Source organism: Cervus canadensis, chromosome 29 (assembly GCF_019320065.1).
Source record: "Cervus canadensis isolate Bull #8, Minnesota chromosome 29, ASM1932006v1, whole genome shotgun sequence".
NCBI classification, from domain to species: domain Eukaryota; kingdom Metazoa; phylum Chordata; class Mammalia; order Artiodactyla; family Cervidae; genus Cervus; species Cervus canadensis.
In genome coordinates, this window is record NC_057414.1 from 16,059,213 (window position 1) to 16,081,548 (window position 22,336).

A 22,336-nucleotide genomic window follows, 5' to 3' on the forward strand; every position below is an offset into this window, starting at 1 on the left:
GAGGGTGGAGAGTACAGACAGTTTAGGCAAGCTCTCTCTACTTTTCACTCAAATTTGCTGTGAATCTAAAAATGACCCACAAAGATAAAGTCTACTAAAAAGATGATGGTTACATCAGGAATTGAAAAACATGTTAGATGAATTTCATTGCAATTAAAAATTCTACTTGGAAAAAGAGACTTTTGAGACAATGAAAAGACTAACCACAGACTGGTGGAAAGTATTTATAAAAGACATAAATGTTAAATAACTCATATCCAAAATGTATAAAAAACATTTGCTGAAACGTTGGAGAAGACCTAAAATAAGAAACAAAAAACCCAACAGAGAAAATGGGCAAATGATCCGTATACACATCTTACCAAAGAAGATATACTGATGGAAAATAAACATGTAAAAAGATTCTGACCATTGCATTTTACTGTTTAAACTAAAAACTTGAATTGTGAAAACATGAACTACTGAATAACAATTCACTATTTTTTAACAAGAAATGTAATTTCATAGTCACTTAGTGTTCTAAGGAATTCTGTTCGGGAATGGAGAATGAAAGATAGAAAGGAGGAAGTCCTGAGGATATTTTTATTACCAAATATGAAAAAGACATTCATTTCTGTTCATTAGTATTTGTCAACTACTAATTATGACAAAAACCTTAAAGTTTACAACACATTATTTAAATGCTATAAGTGTTTCCTATTTGTCTTTTCAAGGTGTAATCAAGGGACCAAGTATGCAGTGAAGAGACAGATCATTACACAGGTATAAATAACACAAATTTCTAATATGTGTATAAACCTATGTGGTATATAAATATATGTATAAAATTAAGACATTAATTATGGGGTAAAAAGTGCTGTACAACCTTGTATTTATGTCATAAACCCCCAAGAGATATTTTATTAAATATAAAAAAGTTAATCAAACACAGCATAACAATATCTTGAAAGTACCTATTTATAATACTGACAAACTTCATCGGAGTCATACCCCTTCTAACAAGTGGTTTTATTTGAAGATTCTGTTTTGGAAAGAATCATATTCATCAGCTCATAATGGGTGAAGTGGTCATTACAAATAAAGAAACAAAGTGGTTAAACTAAATTATTAAGAAATGTTAATAATGTTAGAATGTTTCTGGTGAAAAACACTTTTCCCCAAATATTCTATGACATTAGATAACACCATGAATTAATTTGTTTTTTACAGATAATCCATTTTACACTCATCCTTCCTCTTCACTTGTGAAATCACGCAACTGAACAATAAAGTGACTGGATTTATTATGCTTGAGTTAACCCAGGATCCTATTAGGTAGAAAACAGTGTTTGTCACATTCTTGCTTTTATATTTGGGAACATTACTGGGTAACTTGCTGATTATTATTACCATCAAGACCAGCACAGCACTTGGGAGCCCAATGTATTTCTTCCTTTTCCATTTATCTTTATCTGATACCTGTTTCTCTACATGCAGAGCCCCTAGGATGATTGCAGATGCCTTTTTGAAGAATGCCACTATCTCTTTCAATGAGTGCATGACCCAAGTTTTTACATCTCATTTCTTTGGCTGCCTGGAGATCTTCATGCTTGTCCTCATGGCTGTTGACTGCTATGTGGCCATCTGTAAGCCTCTGCACTGCATAATCGTCATGAGTCATCGAGTCTGTGGTGTGTTGGTGGTGGTGGCCTGGGCGGGGTCCATTGTGCATTCTTCAGCTCAGGTTTTCCTGGCCCTGAGTTTACTTTTCTGAGGTCCCAAAGTGATTGATCACTATTTTTGTGACTTGCAACCTTTGTTGAAACTTGCCTGTACAGACACTTATATGACCAACCTATTCTTGGTGTCCAACAGCAGGGCCATCTGTAGAGTGAGTTTTGTCATGCTGAAGTTCTCTTATATCATTATCCTGCATTCTCTGAGAAACCACAGTGCTGAAGGGAGGGAAAAAAGCCCTCTCCATCTGTGTCTCCCACATCATTGTGGTCATCTTGTTCTTTGGTACTTGCATATTTATGTACACACATCTTGCAACCACCTTCTCCGTGGATAAAATGAATGCTGTGTTTTATACAGTTGGAACACCTTTGTGCAACCCTCTAATTCATACACTGAGGAATGTAGAAGTGAAAAATGCCATGAGGATGTTATGGAGCAAGAAGTTGATTTCAGATGACAAAAGATAAATGGGTTTTTCCATTTTTCTTCATAATCCAGATTAACTTAGTAAAAATCCTTACAGGGTATAATGTTCTTCATGTGGTGCTGATACAATCTTGTCCTTGGGCATGTGGTTAGTTGCTTTAGGAAATAGGTAATGTGAACACATACACCAGTTAGTGTTCAGTTTCAGTTGGGAAAGACAGAGGACCAGGTAAACACTGGTTAGTTAGGTCCACTGATTTTTTCTACCTTGTCTCTGCCTCACTTGTATGACTAGTGTCACTCTGGTTGTGATCTAGTATTTCCCCTGCCCCTGCTCATGCTGATTTCTGGTATTCTTTGCAAGAAGACATCCATCTATATGTTTATATTACAAACTTGCAGATTTTATTTCTTCTAAACTGTTCCCTTTATTAGATATGTTAGTTTTATTATGTTTGGTCATGGGCATAGTTCTAGTAGTCCTTTCTGGTAAGAGCATGTATCAGATTCGAATAATTGTAGATTTTTTTTGTCAGGGAGGATATATAATTTATGTTAACTTCAATGTATTTCTTTACTGTTTACTCCAAGTTCTCACATCTGTTTGCATACAGATGTATGTAAACATGCATACCCTTCCAGACAGTGACATAAACTTAAATACATACCTTAAAACTTAAATACAACATACATAAACTTACATACACACCCTTCCAGACAGTGACATAACAGTGAGAAAATTCAGGCTCCTGAAGTAAGTCTTTGAACTTAAAATATTTCACTTTGGGGTTGATGGTCAGAGCATGCTTTCTCTAAAATATACTTTATACTCCTAATTAGATTTCTTCTAGTTTGGGGGTTGGTGTTAAGGTTTCTTGAATCATGCCAGTTCCAGTAATATGTTCATAACATTAGGTTGTTATTGTCAGAGCATAGATGGTTCAAATTAAGGAAAATATGTGAATAAGATGTTGAGACGACAAACTACTGATATTAGTACTCTTTTAACATTAATAGAATTAAACAAATAATTAAATAATACAAAGGAAGACTTTTAGATTTTGAAACAGCAATATCTATATGACAGATATAAATTATGAGCTTCTCTCCGATAAAGGCTAAACTGTGGGTACAGTAAAAAATAATCAGTTGTTGCTAAAAATCATAAGTAAAAAAAAAAATAATCAGTTGTTGCAAATAATTTAAGTAAGGGAAATAAAGGAACACTTAAGTTGACCACAGGGGTATTTTAAGAGAGGAAAATTATTTTTTTTTTAATATTTTAATAGTAGATTCATGGCATAACTGGTATATCAACACCCATAAAACAACCACATAACACAAAGTGTAAACTCTAATGTAAACTATGGAATTCAGTTAGCTCTGATTAATATTGACTTCTCACTTGTATGTATCAGAATAACATAAACTCTCATTAAATAGTAAACCTGTAAAAGGGACAAAAAGTTTCTATGGGAACTCCCTATACTTTTGTGTAAATTTTTGTAAATTTTAAAACTTAAAAATATTCTGAAACATAGTCTATCAAAAAAGTTATATTCACAAGAAAGTGTTCAATTTTACAGTATCATGTTAAAAAATGTGCTATTTGAATTTTTATACAAATTTAAAATATAAACACGTTACTAAGTCACATATTTATAACCTCAGATGTTTTACAGTTTACCCTAGTATGCTATACAAATATCATTAAAGGATATGCAATATTATATTAACTATGTGCAAATATTTTAATAACGAGTATTACTATAACATTATAATTTGAAATAAAATTCATAATTCAAATGGACATTAATTTGAACGTTGTTGCATTAAGAAAAATTTTCATTAAAATATTTTAGTTTTATTCCACATGACATTCTTCAATACTTTAATATTTATATAGCCAAAAAGTGCTTTTCTCTTTTTGTTTCCTTTTTTACTTTTTTAAATGTACCATCTATATGAAACTTTTAGTGTTTATAAGCACAGAAAGGGATATAATTTTGTAGTAATAGTTTAAGTAGTTTTTCATTATTAATCTCTGATAATAACAGAGAAATTTGGATTTTACTACCAATATATTTTCCATAGATTTAGCTTAGTTTCTGAGAGAAAGCAGTAAAACATATACTTTCAAAGCCTCAAGTAGGATTTTCTAGGCTAAAAATGGCTGAATAGGTTAGCATCAAAAATTGAATTTAAATATACCAGAAAAGATGTATACAGAGCAGAGATGAACAGGGTCATATTACCCACCGTCTTTCTGCTATGCCCCGTCTAGGAGCTGACAGTATTACAGTGAAGTGAACTAGCAGCACCCGTCGCAGCAGGGCGTTCACTCTGCTGTGCCGTGACGTTGCAGTGAAAACGGGGCAACACTGACGATGCCGAGGGTTAAGGATGATGTCACGGACCACAGAGCCGGGTATCCAAGGGTGTGAGGGGGCAAACCTGAGGTGTGCACTGTTTAGACAGGATGGTCAGGAAAGACCCAGTTTCAACTAAGATAGAAATTAATGGTTCTCACCGTGGAAATTTTTGCTTCCCAGGAGACAGTGGTAAGTTCTAGATTAACTGCTGGTTGCCCTAGAAATGGGGATGTTTAGTGGTTACTACTACGGCATCTGGCAGATAGACTTTCAGGATGCTGTGGAAAAGCTCATAATGTGCCAGGCAGGAGATCACTACAAAGAAATACCGTGTGTGTGTGTGTGTGCTCAGTCATGTTCAAGTCTTTGTGACACCATTGACTGTAGCCCACCAGGCTCCTCTGTTCATGGAATTTTCTGGGCAAGAATACTGGAGCAAATTGCCATTTCCTACCCCAGAGTATCTGCCTGACCCAGAGACTGAACCCATGTCTCTTGCATCTCCTGCATTGGGAGGCAGATTCTTTACCACTGAGCCACCTGGGAAGTCCCACAAAAAACTATCTGACTCAAAATTTCAGGGGTGCTAAGGCTGATAAATTCTGACCAATATGAAAAAATCTTGACTATTTGGGCAGAATAAAAATTCTAGGTAGTTAATAAATGGAACAGCAAGTGCACACTGAATAAACTTTTGTGATAAGAAAAAAAATCAAGAAGCTAGGTAGTCAAAGAAGGGAATAAGAGTGAAAAATTGGAAATGAGACCAGAAATATAAGATAATTTCAGTATAAAGTGTTTATGGGATTTTTCTGGAGAGAAATGGGAACACATTTAAGATCTAACTGACATGATTTGAATTATGATTTAATAGGATTATTTTGACTGCTTTACTGAGCATCTGGAGTAAATTCTGAGGATATTATAACAACTAGAAAAGTGGTTATGGTAATATGGACCAGGCCAGTAGCATATTTATGGAGAGAAATATTCTGCTTATGGATACAATTTTTACTGTTGATTGGAATATAAAATTACACATCCAAACAGGATAAATTTCCGATTCTTCATTTTAAAACTAAACATGCATTTAGTGTATTCTCAACTATTCCATTCTTAGCACTTAAGGTTAAAAAAAAATTGTATTCACAAAGATGCAAGCTGTAATGTTCATAGTAGCTTTGCATGTAATAGTCATGAGCTTAAAGTAAGTCAAGTGCATATGAATAACAAAAAGGAAAATTTGTTTTTTATGACTACAGTGAAATATTTCTCAGAAGTAAAACGGAATAAACTATTGACATACACATGAGCAAAGATCATTCCAAAACTTATCTGTTTGAACGAAAGATGCCTTACATAAAAGAGTATGTTCTTTGTGGTTTCTTTATATTATGTTTTGCAACAGGCAATAGTAATTAGTAGTGGGAAAATGAAATGAAACAGTGCTTCTCTTTATAGAGTAAAGTAGTGAGGATTACTTAGGGGTCAGCATGAGGGAAATGTCTGGGTTCGTGGGAATGCCTGTATCTTGATAGTAAGTGGTTGCACACATGTACTTATTTGTAAAATTTCTTGTAGTTTTGCAAATTTTCAGAATAAAGTGCTATGAAAAATAAATTTTCTTCAGCATCCTATGACACATGTCACTAAGTTTAATATAATTTTGATCTACCAGAAAAAAGTGGCTTTATTATAGTTCTTCTTACTGGGTTTTTCAGTATGTTTTTTATAGAGAACACTTTACCATTATTTTTGCTGTTCTATAGCATAATATATTTATTATTAAAATTCTCCAAGTAACATTATTTTTAATAAACATACAAAATTGTACTTTACTAATGACAGCAGTATTTTGGTCATACATTTGCTGTTTTAATAAGTGGTGCTCTAATTTTCACTTGAAAGGAGATTTTGTGAAAAAGAATTCTTTTCCACATTTATGAACATTTAGAGGGTAATATCCCACTCAGTCACTTTATATTCAACTGAGCTTGAGGCTTGCTGGGTATTAACAATGATATATTTTTCACAGTCAGCATTAGACTTAACTCTTGGATATGTTATACTTAAAGGTATGCTTAGCCCTTTGACCCAGAATGAAATTTGGGATCCAGGAATATACAACACACGAAAAGTACCATAAAATATGACCAAACGGGACTAAATCTTGGAATGCAAGATTGGTTCATCATAAGCAGATTAATTAATGTGAAACCCCATATTAACAACATGGACATTTAAAATCTCATTATCTACGAACAAAGCTAGTGGAGATGATGGAATTCCAGTTGAGCTATTTCAAATCCAGAAAGATGTTGCTGTGAAAGTGCTGCACTCAATATGCCAGCAAATTGGGAAAACTCAGCAGTGGCCACAGGACTGGAAAAGGTCAGTGTTCGTTCCAATCCCAAAGAAAGGCAATGTCAAAGATTGCTCAAACTACTGCACAATCGAACTCATCTCACATGCTAGTAAGGTGATGCTTAAAATTCTCCAAGTCAGGCTTCAGCAATACGTGAACTGTGAACTTCCAGATGTTCAAGCTGGTTTTAGAAAAGGCAGAAGAACCAGAGATCAAATTGCCAACATCTGCTGGATCATCAAAAAAGCGATAGAGTTCCAGAAAAACATCTATTTCTGCTTTATTGATTATGCCAAAGCCTTTGACTGTGTGGATCACAATAAACTGTGGAAAATTCTGAAAGAGATGGGAATATCAGACCACCTGATCTGCCTCTTGAGAAACCTGTGTGTAGATAAGGAAGCAACAGTTAGAACTGGACATGGAACAACAGACTGGTTCCAAATAGGAAAAGGAGCGTGTCAAGGTTGTATACTGTCACTCTGCTTATTTAACTTATATGCAGAGTACTTCATGAGAAACGCTGGGCTGGAGGAAGCACAAGCTGGAATCAAGATTGCCAGGAGAAATAGCAATAAACTCAGATATGCAGATGACACCACCCTTATGGCAGAAAGTGAAGAAGAACTAGAGAACCTCTTGATGAAAGTGAAAGAGGAGAGTGAAAAAGTTGGCTTAAAGCTCAACATTCAGAAAACTAAGATCATGGCATCCAGTCTCATAACTTCATGGCAAATAGATGTGGAAACAGTGGAAACAGTGGCTGACTTTATTTTTCTGGGCTTCAAAATCACTGCAGATGGTGATTGAAACCATGAAAGTAAAAGATGCTTACTCCTTTGAAGGAAAGTTATGACCAAACTAGACAGGATATTAAAAAACAGAGACATTACTTTGTCAACAAAGGTGTGTCTAGTCAAGGCTATGGTTTTTCCAATGGTCATGTATGGATGTGAGAGTTGGACTATAAAGAAAGCTGAGCACTGAAGAATTGATGCTTTTGAACTGTGGTGTTGGAGAAGACTCTTGAGGGTCCCTTGGACTTCAAGGAGATCCAATCAGTCCATCCTAAAGGAGATCAGTCCTGGGTGTTCATTGGAAAGACTGAAACTCCAAATTGGAAAAATTGAAGCTGAAACTCCTATACTCTGGCCACCTGATGCGAATACCTGACTCATTTGAAAAGGCCCTGACACTTGGAAAGATTGAGGGCAGGAGGAGAAGGGGATGACAGAGGATGAGATGGCTGGATGGGATCACCAACTCGATGGACATGGTTTTGGGTGGACTCTGGGAGTTGGTGAGGGACAGAGAGGTCTGACGTGTTGCGGTTCATGGGGTCCCAAAGAGTTGGACATAACTGAGTGACTGGACTGAACTGAACTAATCATCTAATCAAATGTAGAAAAATCATTTGACAAATTCAACATTGATATTATGATTAAAACTCTCAACAAATTAAGAATAGAAAAAAAATAAAAACAAACAAACAAACAAACAGAAACAACTTCTCTCACTATAGTAAAAATCGTGTATTAAAAATTAAAAAAAAATAAAAACACAGCTAACATCACATTCAATGGTGAAAAACTGAAAGCTTTTCTTCTAAGATCAGGAATAAAGCAAAGATTACCACTTTTATGAATTATTTTCAATAAAGTACTAAAAGCCCCACAAGGTAGAACTGTTAGGTAAGAAATAAAAAGCTCCCCAAACCATAAAAATAGTGACACTATTTCATGTAGAAATTAAAAAAAGAGACTGTTAAAAAAAAAAAAAACTCAGAGCTAATAAATGAATGTAGCCAAGTTGCAAAATACAGTTCAGTTCAGTTCAGTTGCTCAGTCGTGCTTGACTCTTTGCGACCCCTGGACTGCAACACACCAGGGCTCCCTGTCCGCTGCCAACTCCCGGAGTTTACTCAAACTCATGTCATTGAGTCAGTGATACCATCCAACCATCTCATCCTCTGTCATTCCCTTCTCCTCTTGCCTTGAGAATCCTATGAAAAGGCAAATTACAAAGTCAACACAAAGGAAAAACAAGTTGTCTTGGTTTGCTAAATACATTTTTTTTTGAAAATGAAATAAGACAAACTGATTACAATAGCATAGAAATAATACAAATGAAAGCATCAAATGAAGTGAAAAGTGATTACGTGGAAAACAACACATATTTAATGAAAGAAATTAAAGCAGATAAGATAAGACCCCTGTGTTCACAGATTGAAAGACAAATATACTTAAAATACCCATACTATTCAAATTGATATATAGACTCAACAAAATCCTTATCAAAATTTCAATGGCATTTTTCATGACAATAAAAGCAATTCTAAAATTCATGTGAATTCACAAATGTCCCCATTTAGTCAAACAAGGATTGAGAAATATAAATAAAGCCAGAGGCTTTATACTTCTTCAATTCAAAATACATTAGCAAGCTATAGTAATTAAAACAACATGATACTGGCATAAACACAAGTATATAGACCAATGGCATAGAATGGGGACCCCAAAAATCCAAGCATAAACTATAAGCAGCTCTTTGACAGTGAAGTTAAGAATCCACAGTGGGAAAAGGAGAGTGTCTTCGAGAAAAACATTGTGAAATTGGATAACAAACTGTATCAGATGAAATAAATTGTACCTTTGTGTTATTCCACATACAAAATCAATTCATAATGGATTCAATGCTCCAGTATTGTAATTGGAAGAAAAAAAAATCTCTGAAGAAAGCAGAGGTAAAAATCTTCCTAACACAAAAGCACAAGCAGCAAAATCAAAGTTAGACAAGTGAGACAACGTCACAAAACACAACAAAGCAACCCATAAACATGGTAAAAAACAAACAAACAAACAAACAAAAAACAAAACAACACATAGAATGAGTGGGATAAACTATTTGCAAGGCCACACTACAATAAATGTACCAGAAACCTTACAACTAAACAACAAAGAATTAACAATATGATTCATAAATGAACAAAGGACTTGAATAGACATTTCCCTAAGGAAGATATACAAATTGTCAACTGGTACATGAATATATGGTCAACATCACTAATTATCAAGGAAATTCAATCAAAACCCACAGTGAGATATCACCTCACACCAATGAAAATGGGCTTATCAAAATAATCAAGCTAACAAACGTTGGGACATATGTGGAGAAATCAGAACCTGTGTGAACTGCTGGGAGCAATTTAAAATAATGCAACCCCTAGGAAACACAAAATGGCAGTTCCTCAAAATACTGAAAAACATAATTACCATAAGGTTCAATTTTCCACTTATGAGTCCATGTCTTCAAATGCATTAACATCAGGAATGTAAAGAGATATCTATACACCCATCTTTATTGTAGCATTGTTCACAATAGCCAAGACATGAAAATAACCTGTTTATTGAAAGAAGAAATGATAACAAAAATATGACATATATACACAATGGAATATTACATAGTCTTTAAAAATAAGGAAATTCTTCCATATTCAGCAAATTGGATGAACCTGGAGGACATTAAGCCAAGTGAAATAAGCCAGATATAGAAGGACAAATTTCTGATGATTCCATTTGTAAGAGGTTATCACAATAGTCAAGTTGATAGAAACAGACAATAGAATGGTGATTGCCAAAGACAAGTGCAAAGTTTTAGTTATGTAAAATGAGTAATTTCCAGAGAGAGTGCAAATCATTGTGACTATTGTTAACAAACTGTGTGGTGTAACTTCAAGTTTGTTAAGAGGGTGTGTCTCATGTTAAGTGTTCTTATTACAATAAAAATTGTATAACATAAATAAATATCCTTAAAAATTATCTTCCTCAAAAAATAAAGTACCAAAATATAAAATAATATACAGATGACAAGTTACAAAAAGACAATCAGTGCTAAATGTCATTAAAGAATCAAAACTAAAACAATAAGATGCCACTTGTACACCAATAAAAAGTCAAATCCAAAATACTGACAACATTAACTGCTCACAAGGATGCAGAGCAACAGGAATTCTCATGCACTACCTATTGGGATACACATGAAAGACACTTTTGTGTCATTTTACACAACTAACCTAGTCATCTTACAAAACCCAACAATCACACAACATGGTATTTACCCAAAGGAGCTGACAATTTATGTCTATGCAACAACCTGCACACAAATATTTATTGCAGCTTTAACTCATATTTACCAATGATAAACCAAGATATTCTTCAGTATATGAAAAGGTGAATAAACTGTGAAATATTCACAATGGAATATTTTTTAGCACAAAATCCCACTATCTAGCCATGAAAAGACACAAAGTAATTTTAAATGCATAATACTGAAATAAAATAAGATAATCTGAAAAGGCTACTTACTATGTGGTTCCAACTATGTAAAATTCTGTAAAAGACATTAAAAAAAAGAGAAAATATAAAGTGATTGGTGGTTGGCAGGGATTGGAGAGAGGGAAGAGTTAATCTAAATAATAAAACAGCCAGTTATTTTTACCAGTAAAAGAGATTTATTCAGGAACAGGATGAGTAACTGTGATGAATCGCATATAAATCTGGTAATGCAAAGGAGAGGAAATTCTCTTATAGTGAAGAGCAAGTTAGGAGAAGCTGTTATAAACAAAAAGTCCACTGGAGGAAACTGGGAGCTTGAACTACAGTGACTTTCTTGATCTGAATTGTCACAGTCTCTTGTGGCCAAGGTATTGTCAGTCAAAGAGAAAATCTTTCTTCTTTCTGGTGATGACAGGAGTTTCACATCCTGCCCGAGTTGCAAGTGCATCTCTTTCAGCTGGGATCCTTACTGACTGAATGTGCCTGAGACTTCCCCCTTTTGATTTACTGATGCCATTTTAATGAGGTTTCCCTTCGATAACTTTCAAAGTAAGATGAGTAGGCAGAACACGGAGATTATTTAAAGCACTGAAAGTACTGTACTATTCTGTAATAAGGGGCTCCCCTTGTGGCTCAGCTGATAAAGAATCTGCCTGCAATGAGGGAGACCAGGGTTTGATCCCTGGGTTGGGAAGATCCCCTGGAGAAGGGAATGGGTACCCACGCCAGTATTCAGACCTGGAAAATTCCATGGACTGTATGGTCTATGGGGTCGCAAAGAGTCGGACATGACTGAGCAACTTTCACTTCACTGTAATGATAAATACTTGTCATTTTACATAGATCAAAACCCATAGAATGTACTACACTAACAGTGAGACCAAGCATAACCGATGGACTTTGGATTATTATGATGTGTCAATGATGTGTCAGGTTCAATGATTCCAAGAAATGTACCAATCTAGTTCAGGGTGTTGATAGAGGGGAAGATTGTGTGTGTGAGGAGTGGAAAGGTGGATGGTATGGAGAATCTCTGTATTTTCTACTCAAACTTACTATGAATCTAAAATGGTACAGAAAAAAGAAAGTATATTTTTAAAAGTTATGTTTACACCAAAAATTAAAAAAATAAAATGTTAAGGTGAACCTCATTAAAATTAAATGAGTCTTCTATGGAAGAGATCTAATTATGACAATGAAAGTACTAGCTATAGACAGAGAGGTATTATTTATAAAAACACATATCTGACAAAATGATTCATATCCAAAATGTACAAAGAACACTGAGGCCCAACAATAAGAAAACAAGCAATCTGATTTTTTTTAATGGGCAGTGATCTGAACAGATATCTCACCAAAGAAGATATACTGATGGAAAACAAGTATGCAAAAACATTCTCAACATCATATGTTAGTAGGGAATTGCAAATAAAATGATGAGATACCACAAACACACTTTATAAATGGACAACATTCAAAACACTAACAGTATCAAATGTTGGTGAAGATGTTGAGAACATGGGAAAAATCATTCACTACAGTGGGAATGCAGAATGGTACAGTCACTCCAAAGGTAGTTTGGCCCTTTCTTACAAAGCTAAATAGATTTACCATGTGATCCAGCAAGGTATCACCCAAATGACTTAAAAACTTAGATCTATATGAAAAATATACTAGATGTCATTCAGTAGATGACTGGATAAAGTAAATGTGAAGCACCCATACCTTGGAATATTGTTCAGTAATAAAGAGAAATGAACTATCAAACCACAAAAATCATGAAGAAACCATAAATGCCTATTGCTAAATGAAAGAAACCAATCTGAAAGTTGAGGTACTATATAAATCAAACTGTATTATATAGCACAGAGAAACCCATGGGTCCAGTAAAAAGATTGGGGGTTGGCAGGGGTTAGAAGAAAATAAGAGGGTGTAATTAAGAGGAGTACAAAGAATATTTAGGATAGTGGATTATTCTTTATGGTATTGTAAAGTTGGTTAAATGTCATTCTGTTTCTGTACAACACCAAGAGTTGATGGTAATGTAAATTATGGACTTTAGGTGATAATGATGTATCAATATAAATTCATAGATTATTTTAAAACATATATAATTTTAATCAAGATATTAATAATAGGGGCTACTGGGGGTGTTACAGATGAACTCACTGTACTTTTCATTTTTGTTTAAAATTGATCTCTAAAAACATTAGAGTATTGGTTACCTTTAGAGTGAAGCAGGAACAGGTAGGAAGGTAGTCAAAAATAGATTTAATTACTGTTAGCATTTTAATTCTTAAGATGATTGGCAAGTTTGAAAGTATTTATGATATTATTTAAATAAATATAAAACCAAAATTATAAAATGGAAAACAGTAAAATAATTTGGACATAGGTAAATTCTACAGATGAATGTTATTATACAATTGATTTCTCTCTAAGTTCTGCATTCATGTTGACCTTCTCCAACTGTTGATGGTCAGGAGTTCCAGATCTGTACACTCAAACTATTTTAAGGAAAAAACTGATTTTGAGGGAAAAAAACTTAATACTCCAAACAAAAGTAATGACTGTGTCTCATCTGCTGATAGATCCCCAACACAAACATTACAGCCTGGGGTAAATGTTTCTAAACAAGCTAGTGAGAATCATATTCCAAACTCTGTGAAGCCATATCACTTAAACCTTATATAGTGAAAAATTGATATTTTCTCAGAGAAAATTCAAGATTCAGTTATTCAAGAAAGAAAATACTCTTGTCAGGTATAAACAATTAGAGCCCACTAAAGAAGTTTTTACATTTTTTTTTTAAAATTAAACACAGTTAATATATTCTTTCTTTAATTAAGCATAGTTAATGTACAATATTATATGCTAAGTTCAGTTCAGTCACTCAGTCGTGTCCAACTCTTTGTAACCCCATGAACCGCAGCACGCCAGGCCTCCCTGTCCATCACAAACTCCTGGAGTTCACCCAAACTCAGGTCCATTGAGTCTGTGATATCATCCAAACATCTTATCCTCTGTCGTCCCCTTCTCCTCTCGCCTTCAATCTTTCCAAGCATCAGGGTCTTTTCAAATCACTTAGCTCTTTGCATCAGGTGGCCACAGTATTGGAGCTTCAGCTCCAACATAAGTCCTTCCAATGAACACCCAGGACTGATTTCCTTTAGGATGGACTGGTTGGATCTCCTTGCAGTCCAAGGGACTCTCAAGAGTCTTCTCCAACACCACAATTCAAAAGCATCAATTCTTGGCACTCAGCTTTCTTTACAGTTCAACTCTCACATCCATTACCCACACATATCATAGTGATTCACAGGGTTTAAATATTATACTCTTTATAGTTATCATAGGATATTGACTATGTTCCCTATGTTGTACAATGTATTCTTATAGCTTATTTATCTTATACATAATAGTTGGTATCTCAATCCTCTACTATTTTCTTGTCCCTACTCCTTCCCTCCCCCATTGCTAACCATTAATTTGTTCTTTATATTTGTAAGTACATTTCTTTTTTGTTGTATTCATTATTAGCTCGCTTTGTTGTTTAGATTCCATATATAAGTGATAAAGCATTTGTCTTTTTTTGTATGACTTATTTCACTTAGCATAATATCTTTCAGTACCATTCATTCACTGCTGTAAATGGCAAAATTTATTCTTTTTATGACTGTATTACCTTGATAGGGAATATCTGGATCCAGTATCATAGAACTTATGTTTTCAAGTACCTGGATTGTCAGTTCAGTTCAGTCTCTCAGTCGTGTCCGACTCTTTGCGAACCCATGAATCGCAGCACGTCAGGCCCTCCTGTCCATCACCAACTCCCGGAGTTTACTCAAACTCATGTTCATCGAGGCTGTGATGCCACCCAGCCATCTCATCCTCTGTCATCTCCTTCTCCTCCTGCCCCCAATCCCTCCCAGCATCAGGGGCTTTTCCAATGAGTCAACTCTTCGCATCAGGTGGCCAAAGTATTGGAGTTTCAGTTTCAGAATCAGTCCTTCCAATGAACACCCAGGACTGATCTCCTTTAAGATGGACTGGTTGGATCTCCTTGCAGTCCAAGTGGCTCGCAAGAGTCTTCTCCAACACCACAGATCAAAACAATCAATTTTTCGGCACTCAGCTTTCTTCACAGTCCAACTCTCACATCCATACATGACCACTGGAAAAACCATAGCCTGTAGTTACCAACAACAACAACAAAAGAATTATAAGGGCTAGAAAATGTTGTTTTCTAGTGTGGGTGTGGGTAACTTAGGGCACTGGTGGGAGCATAGTAGTTTCTTAGTGGCCCACTTTCTCTTCTAGTTTCTTCTTCCTGTTCTCCACTACTCTGTCTTTTCCTTTTCTTCCCTGATATCTTTTTTTGTTTGTTTGTTTTTAAGACCAAGGAAAATATAATAACTACAAATCCTTGTTTGATCTGGTTCCTGAGTACAAGGTGGATTAACTTGCTGTTCTTATGCTAATTGGATAAACCAAACATTGAGGTTATTACATCTGGGATGAATTTGATTGAAAAGAAACTTTAGGGAATAAACTCTCTATGACGCTAAAAATTTACATCATTAAGTCTGAAAATATTCCTCCTGGAATGCACACAGGAACCATTGATGCTTTGTGTGTGTATTTTTTTTTTCCAGTATTCTTTAAGAAAGTTGGTAACAGAAAAGGACAGACAGATAGTATTAATTCAGAGACTCTTCTAACAGTTAAGTGATAAATTATCTTTATATTTGGTTTCTTCCTTCTTTTTGGCTATGTAAAAATTAGAGCATATTTGTCTGCATACTATACACAATAGATAGATGATCCCTATAATACCCAAAGGAGTGACCAATGTCAGGGAATACTGACATGAAATAGACTTTCTCACATCACCTTGTTTTCAATGCTTAGCATATTTCCAAGTGTTAAATATGTTATGGTACATCACTCTTTAAAATCAGTGAAGGAAAGGATGAGCTTATTGTAATGATTAATATATCAAGACTCAATTTACTTATAGTTTAAGATTATGTGAGTCAAAAGAGAATTTTTAATACTTGAAAACCCAAATTGAATAATTTCATTAGACCTAGTCTGAAGAGGTTTTTTTTTTTTTTTTCCCCAGGAATAAGGGATATTTCATCTCTGTTGAAGAGAAGAAAGTTCACCATAAGAGAGATAAATATACTGAAAGGAAATCTTGTCCCTAGATAGTCTGTCATTATCTGCACTTTGGCTGTTCACAACTTTCAAGACAAGCATTGAAGGTTGGATGGATTGAGGAGAGGCACAATGGGATAAGTTAGTCTTCCAGATTATACTTAAATGCATTACATTTCATTTTATATCTATAGTTGCATATAGTGCCAGTTGCCAGCATCATCTTCATAAGAAAGAACTAAAGAAAAAAGGTATTCTTGGAGATGATCCCATGATAATATTTCTTTTAAAATGTGAAAACAGAAATCTTCATCCAAAGAAGGGACATTTTAAGTTGAATAATTATTTGCTAGGACAGAAATAAACTGAATGAAGAAGTCAGTTGTTATTATGACTCTTTTGGAAAATTACATTACCCTCCCTCTTCTGCTTTCCTACTCTTCCAGCAATGTGAGGTTTTCAGGTACCTGAGAATACAATCTCTACTGGGAATATAACCATGATCAGGTCCTAGACCAATGGCCAGGTGACATCCTCCAATAAAAGAAAACCACCTCAGGTTTAACAAGCTTAGGTAAAAGCTTGAATTTTTAAAAACATAAGCTATTAATTAATAAATTCTCTTTCGCTTAGAAATTTAACTATAGGAAGTCATTTTGAAGTGTAACTTCAGGAAATATGAGTGCTTAAAATTGAAAGGTTGTTGCTGAACGATAAGACGCTGGGATTCTTGGCCTCCAGAGGAGATGAATTCAATCCGGGGCCAGAGACGAGGCTGGATCGTCCAGAGCTTTTGTGTAATAAAGTTTTATTAAAGTATAAAGGAGATAGAGAAAGCTTCTGACATAGGCATCAGAAGGCAGCAGAAAGAATACCCACCTCCTAGTCTTTAGCTGTAAGTTATATAGTCACTCACAGTCTGTTAATGTAAAGAAAGGAATGTCTTAGAATTTGGAATGGCACCAGATAATTCATCCCTGGCCATAAAACGATTGACTTGAATCTTGTAGAAGGGCAGATTACCAAATAGTTTTGTTTACATAGATTAGGGGAACAATATCTGAATAAGTAGGTTAGCCCATTTGGCAGAATTTACAGAGTCTGGGGTAAATTAACATATCTTAAGACAAACATTTCCATAAGAAAAAGAAATGTATTGGTTAACTCAAGGTTTGAGAATAGTTAGCTTCAGGTGAAAGCAGGTGTCATGGCAACACAGCATTTTAAGAGAAAGCTCCTTTTAAATTTGTATAGAGAAGAAAAAAATATCGCTGGTTTGTTTCCTCCTGCTGTTTAAGAGAGATAAAAATGTCTGGCATTTGCAGTCTATTACCTCCGTTTGGAGACCCCTGGCCTTCCTGCCTGTTACCCTCTCAAAATGTACTTTTCCCAGGCTTTAGAATGAAAAAAATAGTAATGGGCATTTTTGAAATATTGTCAAATAACAGAGATCATTCACTCTGTTCATCATATACATCAAGGACTAAATGTAAATGTGCTTGGAGATTGCAACATATTATTTAAAGTAATATGCCTTTTCTCTTTTCAAACTAGGGTATCTAGAAGACAGTTTGTGCTACTTTTAAAATAAATATATATAATAAATGTAAAAAAAAATAAGTGTATGTGTGAACAAGATATTCTTTAAGGTGCTAAGGATGATGTATGGCTATGTCATAAACCACCAGGGGCAGTCAAATAAATAACACGTGATGCACAATACTTGGGATTCTGAATATATTGAATATGGCCAAAAAATGACAAAGGGAATAACAAAATAGAGTCATATATTAAATATATTCATAAAATTAATCATAATCATATCAAGTCTAACAAGAGATTGCATTTAAAGAGTCTTATTGGAAAGTTTAGCATTCACAAGCTTATATGAGACTCATAATGACCCTATGAAGTGGACATTACAAATTGAAGAACAAATGTTATTATTAAGAAACAAATATATAATATAAATTATTGGAAGCAATATACCTGATAAGCAAATTTGGTCTTACTTAAAATATTCCATAATATAATATATTGCACCATATATTGATTTATTTTTTGCAAATAATCCATTTCACATTCATCCCTCATCTCATTCATGAAATCATGAAGCTGAACAATAATGTGACTGGGTTCTACTTGGGTTATCACAGAATCTTGTTAGGAAGAAAATAGTGTTTATCACTTTCTTGTTTTTATATCTGGGGACAGTACTCGGTAACTTCCTGATTATTTCCACCATAAAGACCAGCAGAACACTTGGGAGTCCAATGTACTTCTTCCTTTTCCACTTATCTTTATCCGATACCTTCCTCTCAACTTCCATAGCCCCTAGAGTGATTGGCGATGCCCTTAGGGGAAAGAGCACAATCTCTTTCAACAAGTGCATGACCCAAGTCTTTGCATCACATTTTTTTGGTTGCCTAGAGATCTTCATCCTTATTCTCATCGCTATGTGGCCATCTGTAAGCCCCTGTGCTATAAGACCCTCTTGAGCCATCAAGTCTGTGGTGTGTTGGTGGCTGTGGCCGGGGTAGGGTCTTGTGATCATTCTTCAGCTCAGATTCTTCTAGCCTTGAGTCTGCCTTTCTGCGGTCCCAATGTGATAGATCACTATTTTTGTGACTTGCAGCCTTTGTTGAAACTTGCCTGTACAGACACTTATGCAACCAACCTACTCTTCGTGTCCAAAAGTGGAGCCATCTGTACAGTGAGTTTTGTCATGCTTCTCCTATTCCATCATCTTGCATTCTCTGAGAAACCACAGTGCTGAAGGGAGGAAGAAAGCCTTCTCCACCTGCATCTCCCACATCATTGTGGTCATCTTGTTCTTTGGTACTTGCATATTTATATATACACACCCTGCAACTACCTTCCCCATGGATAAGATGATAACTGTGTTTTATACAGTTGGAACACCTTTGATAAACCCTCTGATTTATACACTGAGTAAAAAACGCCATGAGAATGTTATGGGGCAAGAAACTGATCACAGGTGACAAAAGATAAATGGAAGTTTCATATTTTTCTTCAAGTTTAGATTGACATAGAAGTCCCCAGAAAATATTATCTTTTATTGTAGGGTTGATATAATCCTATCATACAGAAGTAGTATTCATTTCCTTCAGGAAAGTAAGCACTGTAATACAAGCAGTGATTAGTGTTCAGTCACTTTTATGTAGAGGATGGCAGAGCACCCATATACCGAATGTAAGTTTCATTGCCTTAGGTGTTTTGCACTTCTGTGTCTCTGTGTCTCTTGGCTGACTTATATCACAGGGGTTTTAATCTGATGTTTTCCACTCCCTTTCACATTTTGACTTATGGTCTTTTCTGTGTACAGTTGCACTTAAATACTTATATTCACAGTCTAGCAAGTTTTCCTTCTTTCACATTGTTTGTTTGTTAGACATTTTGGTCACATCTGTATTATTCTAGACCTTCAACTGGGTTGTTCTTCCTGACTCAGCAGAAAGTAACAGATTCAAATAATATAGAATCATAATATTGTAATGGATAGTGTATAATGTAGATAATCTCCCTTAAATTTATTGGTGTTATACTTTTTATATTGGTGTTCATACCATGTGTTTATATTTATCCTTATAACAATGACAGAATACGGAGACAAAATTCCACTTCTGAAGTAATTATTAGAACTTAGGAAGGTCTTGACTATTGGATTTATACTTATAATGATATTCTTTTGATAAAATATATGTTCCTAATTTATTTCCTTCTGAATTTGGGAGTGGTGTAACTTTTCTCATGAATTATATACGTTTTAGTATTTTGTTCTGTATTGACATCTTTTAACTGTAAAATCGATTACCCAAATTAAGGGTGATATATTTATGTATTCTAGAAGGAGAGAGATAAGCAGTTGATGTAAGTGAATATTAACACATCAGTAGATTAAACAAATAATAAAATAATTGGGAGGATTTTATGCTTTAAAATAGCAGTATGTGCATTATGGACATGAATTATGAACTCCAGTTCAGCAAATCATACGTCTTAACATTTACCCAAAGGACTTGAAAACTTACATCCACAAAAAAATATTCACTGGTATTTATAGCAGTTTTAATCTTGATTGCTAAAGCTTAGAAGCAATCAAAATGTCCATCAGCAGGTGAATAGATGAGCTGGTCAGTTTAGTTCAGTTCAGTTCAGTTCAATTGCTAAGTCGTGTCTGACTCTGTGATCCCATGGACTTCAGCATGTCAGGCCTCCCTGTCCAGCACTAACTCCCGGAGTTTATGCAAACTCATGTCCATTGAGTAGGTGATGCCATCCAACCATCTCATTCTCTGTCTTCACCTTCTCCGCCCACCTTCAGTCTTTCCCAGAGTCAGGATCTTTACAAATGAGTCAGTTATTTGCATCACAAGGCCAAATTATTGGAGTTTCAGCTTTAGCATCAGTCCTTCCAATGAATATTCAGGACTGATCTCCTTTAGGATGGACTGGTTGGATCTCCTTGCAGTCCAAGAGACTCTCAAGAGTCTTCTCCAACACCACAGTTCAAAAGCATCAGTTCTTCCACATTCAGCATTTTTTATAGTCCAACTCTCACATCCATACATGACTACTGGAAAAATCATAGCCTTGATTAGATGGACCTTTGTTGGCAAAGCAATGTCTCTGCTTTTTAATATGATGTCTAGGTTGGACATCACTTTTCTCCCAAGGAGTAACCGTCTTTTAATTTCATGGCTACAGGCACCATCTGCAGTGATTTTGGAGCCCACCAAAAAAATAAAGTCTGACACTATTTCCACTGTTTCTCTATCTATTCACCATAAAGTGATGGGACCAGATGCCACGATCTTAGTTTTCTGAATGTTGAGCTTTAAGCCAACTTTTTCACTCTCCTCTTTCACTTTCATCAAGAGGCTCTTTAGTTCCTTTTACTTTCTGCCATAGGGTGGTGTCATCTGCATATCTGAGGTTATTGATATTTCTCCTAGCAATCTTGATTCCAGCTTGTGCTTCCTCCAGCCCAGCGTTTCTCATGATGTACTCTGCATATAGGTTAAATAAGCATGATGACAATATACAGCCTTGACATACTCCTTTTCCCATTAGAAATCTGTCTGTTATTCCATGTCCAGTTCTAACTGTTGCTTCCTGACCTGCATACAGGTTCCTCAAGAGGCAGGTCAGGTAGTCTGGTATTCCCATCTCTTTCAGAAATTTCCACAGTTTACTGTGATCCACACAGTCAAAGGTTTTGGCATAGTCAATAAAGGAGAAATAGATTTTTTTCTGGAACTCTCTTACTTTGAAGATCCACCAGATGTTGGCAATTTGATCTCTGGTTCCTCTGCATTTTCTAAAACCATCCTGAACATCTAGAAGTTCATGGTTCACATATTGCTGAAGCCTGGCTTGGAGAATTTTGAGCATTACTTTACTAGTGTGTGAGATGAGTGCAATTGTGTGGTAGTCTGAGCATTCTTTGGCATTGCCTTTCTTTGGGATTGGAATGAAAACTGACCTTTTCCAGTCCTGTGGCCACTGCTGAGTTTTCAAACTTGCTGGCATATTGAATGCAGCACTTTCACAACCTCATTTTTTAGGATTTTAAATACTTATGTGGAATTCCATCACCTCCACTAGCTTTGTTTGTAGTGATGCTTCTTAAGGTCCACTTGGCTTCACATTCCAGGATGTCTGGCTCAAGGTGAGCGATCACATCATTGTGATTATACCCGATTATGGGTCGTGAAGATATTTTTTATATAGTTCTTCTGTGTATTCTTGCCACCTCTTCTTAATATCTTCTGCTTCTGTTAGGTCCAGACTATTTCTGTCCTTCATTGAGCCCATCTTTGCATGAAATGTTCCCTTCAGTTCAGTTCAGTTCAGTTGAGTTGCTCAGTCGTGTCTGACTCTTTGTGACCACATGAACCTCAGCATGCCAGGCCTCCCTGTCCATCACCAACTCCCAG

The 22,336-nt window shown here is 35.3% G+C and overlaps 2 pseudogenes; both read left to right on the forward strand.

The window, feature by feature from the left end:
- Positions 1-1,243: 1,243 nt before the first annotated feature.
- On the forward strand, positions 1,244-2,186 carry LOC122431453 (annotated as a pseudogene).
- A 16,299-nt stretch (positions 2,187-18,485) lies between these two features.
- LOC122431309 lies at positions 18,486-19,388 on the forward strand (annotated as a pseudogene).
- Positions 19,389-22,336: the final 2,948 nt, after the last annotated feature.